Raw genomic sequence first — 5256 nt, 5'->3', positions numbered from 1 at the left:
TAAAGAATACTTACACTATAACGTAAATTAGAAGTGTAACGCAAAAAAAAAAAAAAGATTTTTACGCCTATTTTGAATTTTACTCGAATACAAATACAAATACTTTTCCCCCCTCAACAAATACAAATACAGATACAAATACCGGCTGCTTTGCACACCCCTACCCAGATAGCACACGTACGTCGGGCCGACGTTGGCCCAACATCGAGCGTCGGCCTCCCTCCCTATAACATCGCAAAGGCGTCGGCCAGGCGTAGGCAGATCTCTTGTCAGTCAGTGCTCTATTTCCCAGCTCCGTTACGTCGGCTTTAGGTCGGCCCACTATACGGGAGGCCGATGTCGCGTTGTGCTTGTGAACTTTCAAGTCGCTTTCAAACACTGGAGCGGCCGCGGCGCAGAGTTGCCATGGAAACGCCGCGGGACCACTGCGACTGGTAAGCAGGAAAACTCCCTCTCTCGCTGTTGTTTTCAAATTCACTGCTTTCAGGTGATATAAGTCTCTAAAATCACACGGATAATACACACAACTGTTCTTGACACTTCTCTTACTTGTAATTGATACGCTTATGTTGAATATTTACTTTTATAGACATGGCTTTGTGTCTTCGGAAAAAGTCCGTTAGCATCTCAACCGTTTTCAGAGAAGGTAGCAGCTAAGTTAAGCCATATAAATTGTCTCTGGTTAAGCTAAGTTAACGTTAACTCGGTTGAGCTTTTGTTTATGAAAGTTTGGGCTTTTAATCACCTCTTATGTGTATATGAGAGGTTTTGTAAAGGTTTTACTTGGAAGTGAGCTAATTTATTTTACACAAACGTAAACATAAACGTATGTAATCAGTGACGTCACTTACATGGAGAACTTACACTTACACAAGTTACATGGTTGAAACTAGATCAATGGTAAACAAATATTGATTAAAAAAAATGTTTTGTGATTTCAGCAGCAACAAAATAACCCATAACAGAGGGAAAGCTCCACGACTTCAACATTTCTGAAGAAAGCTACTGCTGGAGAAGTAGGAAATACAGGTAGGTAGGTAACGTTAGGAAATCCAAAACTAAAGAATTAATTACTGATTTTAGGAAACAGAGGCCCCCTCTTCCCCTTACTATCATAACCTATTGAGATAATACAAGAATACAACCTTGGCACAATAATTGATAGTAAGCTATGTTTTGAATCACACACTGATGCTGTTTGTGCCAAAGCCCAGCAGCGAATGTATTTTTACCGTAGACTGAGGAATTTTAACATTGACCCCACTTTGATGAGAATGTTTTATTCTTGTTTTATTCAGTCTGTTTTAACCTTCTGTTTTATCTGCTGGTTTGGTTCCTACAAAAAACGATTAGAGAGTTAGGACGTGTAGCAAGATTGCAGGCTTTAACTTTCCCCCTCTCTCACACATTTAGCAGCTACTCCAACAGAGTGGCAAAGAAGGCACTATCTATTGCAGCCAAGCGGCAACCTCCCCGTCTCTCTCTTGAAACCAACACGGAAGTGAGTTAAACTGCAATTCATTAACTGGCCGCTTGGCCTGGCTGCAGAAGTGAGTCAAATCTGTATCTCCCTCATGTTAAAATTACCAACTTTACAGCAGAAAAAAAACATGTTTACAGCCTGGTTCTCTCTGTGGCTTTGGTCTATACAGCTAATTTTGCCCTTCATAACAACTGTGAGGGGGGTGAATTTATTTATAACTCATCCGTTTAGTTGATTAATATTTAAATTTAAGGGTGTGGCCACTTGAGTGACAGGTGGATTCCCGCTGATGTCAATGCTAGCCGTTTGTCTGCTGTTACTAGCCGTCACTTCACCTCAGCAAATGTTAGCTGCTGAACTTGCCTTCTCTGCAGTGTTTGTGCTTTTTTTCGGGATTATTTCATACAATTTAATACTTGGGTACAAAGCCCACGTCTTTGGATTCAGTCGTTGTCGTCGAGTATCGTTTGAGAGAACAACCAGCGCTGTATTTCAGTTGTTTTCCTCTGTGAACATGCACTAATGGATGTCAGACAATTCCGTTGCTTTTTGGGGTTTTCAAATTTAAAACGTCAATAAAGGCTCGTTTGTTCTGCTCTCACGGAACAGATGGATTATAATATGCTTATGTACCGTGACCGTCAGATGAAATCATGCAGGCGTCGGCGCTTTCTCCGTCCGTGCAATAAATGCACATCGATCCATGAATGAGCGCGGATTTTCTAGCGCATTTACTTGCACTTCAAAGGCAATATATCTATGGTTTAACGGTTTAACCCATTTGAGAGGCGGCCAAAATCAGAATTTAAAATGGACTGAATAAGCTCTCTACGAACTTGAGCGATGCCGCGCTGACGGACCATGAAAGAGTGACTGACATGTAACGTTATGCACATAAATATCACTGTCACACACAAACACTCTCGAAGTAATACACAGTCTCACTTGTAGCCATGTATTTAACTATAATAATATAATATTTCGAAGGGCAAAAACAGGAACTTTTAATTGGCTTTACATCATCAGCTAACTCGATCACGTCGAGCTAGGTGATTTCAGATAGCCAGGCTCATATCTATGGCCAGGCCAGGCTCCTCAGCTCCACTCACGCCCCGCCTGTTTGCCTATTTTCTGTTATCCGGGAGTGACGCAAGGCCAAGATGGCGACGGATGGCTCTGCCCACTTTAGGCTTCAAAAATGCTCTTCAGAAACCTACGGGTGACGTCACGGACACTACGTCCATATTTTTTTACAGTCTATGATTGCAGCTGACCCTAGTCATCCTTTGTCCTGCCAGTTCAAGCTACTTCCCTCAGGCCGTAGGTACTCCATGCCCAGATGCAGGTCAAATAGATTCAGAAACTCATCTCAGAAAAGCATTTCACCTCTGCTGTAGCTTATATATAATATAGCTTAGCTATAGCTTCTTACTTGTAATAAACCTGCCATTATATAATAATATTGTTGGCTCTGTGACAAATGGTGTGTTGTGTTCCTAGATCCTTCAATGTTGATGCCCTTGCCTCCACCGTAGCAGAGTTGGGCTGATCATCATCTCTAAGGCGCTATGAACCATATGATTAGTAAGTAAAACTTCAAACATACACTAATGTCAAACATACACTAATTGTGTTGGTAAAAAAATTATGTTTTGAAAGAAGTCTCTTATGTTCACCAAGACAGCATTAAAAACAATAATATTGTGAAATAATATAACAAATTTTAAATAACTGTTTTCTATGTGAATATATTGTAAAATGTAATTAATTCCTGTGATCAAAACTGAATTTTCAGCATCACAGCTTCATATGATCTTTCAGAAATCATTCTAATTTGATGATTTGACGCTCAAGAAAAATGTATGATTATTACCAGCTTTCATTTTCTCAAAGGCGTAGCAGAATACCCAGGGCTTGTTTTACACCTATCACAATTTCTAGCCACTGGGGGACCATAGGCAGGCTAGGGGAACTCATATTAATGTTAAAAAACCTCATAAAGTGAAATTTTCATACCATGCAACCTTTAAGTGTTTTCTACCAGTTTTCTATGTGAGGAAAACGCTTAACTGTACATAGTAGTCTATTTTTAATTAGTATGGTGTTTACAGAGTTATCATTTATTTATTTTAATATCACTGTCTATGCGTTAAGTCACGTTCTGCAAGTGCAAATCTCTAAATTCAACTTTGGACTTGTATTTTACAGGGGACAAGTTCTCAAATTCACATCTTTATGCTCTTGAGTTTTGCTACTCTGTAACACAAAGGAGACAGCCCGCGCATGTAATTAAAAATTGCTCAAACTCCTCGTGACCAAACCCCATTTGTCGTTGTCTGACTTGATTAGATTAACGCAAATTCTAATACACAAAACACCTCTATTGTCTCACAATGCCGCCAGGCAGGACGTGCGGACCCAAATGGCGCATGCATCGATTGCCCTCCTTGGAATCACGAGTCTGCCATCTTTACACCCCCGGGAGATCGTTGAGACACTGATTAACAGCTCAGCACAACAGAGCATTATCTACCGGACTAATTCAATCAACACTAGTAATGCGCACACACATAGACTCTATCCCGTGCTCGAACCCTCAAGACTGTCCGCACACACACACAAGGAAACACACACAGATCCTACCATTGTATGGATCGAAATCATCCTGTGAAATGTTTAAAATGTATTCTCGTGATGTAGGCATGATCCTTTGTCCATTGAGGGCAAACACACATACATACATACATACATACTGGTCTTCCCCCTCAGGAAAGAAAGGAGGGGGGGGGGGGGGAGCAGACGCAGTTCACGCACCGGACACACAAGCTGTGAACTTTCAGTACCCCTTTACACACACAGAGAAGCTCGGATGTGCGGACATTATGATCAAAAATCACCCTTTTCCAAATGTATTCTTGAAATGTATTTGTTTTATGTGATGGTCCTTATAAATCGGACCGCTATAACCTAGTTTTATGATATACTCAAAGAATGAAATGCTTGTTATAGTGAAAAATCTTATATCTTTACGACTTTAAATCATGACATAGTCGTCCACGGTATTGTTCTCTTCCAAAAATCTCAACGGTAGTGAATCTTTAACTCAAAATCTCCGAAGACGCATTCTTTTATTAATTCCGGTGTTATTAATATTGGGACCAAATTTAACTTCTCCATAACTGTTAGAAGGGGGCGTGAGCCTCCGCAAAAACGTCAGGAGGTAGTCGCCATCGCCCTCCCAGGCGATTGGGTCATACACCTCAAGAGGCGTGAGCTCAGCTCCTTCAAAATGCCGCGTAACTCTGAAAACATTGCAGTCTGCCAGAGAGAGAAGAATACCACGCTTCCTTCCTTCCTTCCTTCAAGGAAACCTTCGCTCGCTTTTATTTTCATTTTCTTCCAAGTTTTATTTTCCTAACTATTTTACTCCAGTAAATAGTCTGTTTCAACCAACAACGAAACCAACTTAAAGCTAAGATCAACTTGCTAAGTTTCGCTCGTTTCAAGTTGCCATAGCAACGACAACGCCGTGACCCACTGCTCCGGTGAACACGTGACCCAGGCGCTTTGGTCTGCACCTACGCGACACACACGCACCAGGAAGGCCGACAAAGAGTAACGTAGACTTTAAATTTGTAATCTGAAGTGCTGTTTCAAATGTCTAATATTACTGTGCCTATTGGGTTTTTGTTGTGAACGATTGAACTGTTTCTTCCTATCTCACAATTCTCTCACTCACACTGACTCACACTTCTTCGCATACACATAAATAC

At 41.0% G+C, this 5256-nt stretch overlaps 1 long non-coding RNA gene across 1 annotated transcript; it reads left to right on the top strand.

Moving 5' to 3' along the window:
* The first annotated feature begins 215 nt into the window (after positions 1 to 215).
* Positions 216 to 3595, top strand: LOC308689373. The gene is made up of 4 exons (XR_014029992.1): positions 216 to 434; positions 942 to 1029; positions 1414 to 1501; positions 2984 to 3595. It is a non-coding gene; the product is annotated as an uncharacterized lncRNA (long non-coding RNA).
* The last annotated feature ends 1661 nt before the right edge of the window (positions 3596 to 5256 follow it).

This window comes from Scardinius erythrophthalmus, assembly GCF_964197995.2.
Source record: "Scardinius erythrophthalmus genome assembly, chromosome: 4".
Taxonomy (NCBI): domain Eukaryota; kingdom Metazoa; phylum Chordata; class Actinopteri; order Cypriniformes; family Leuciscidae; genus Scardinius; species Scardinius erythrophthalmus.
The sequence above is the reverse complement of the archived record's forward strand: the minus strand, read 5'-3'. Positions and strand labels throughout refer to the sequence as shown.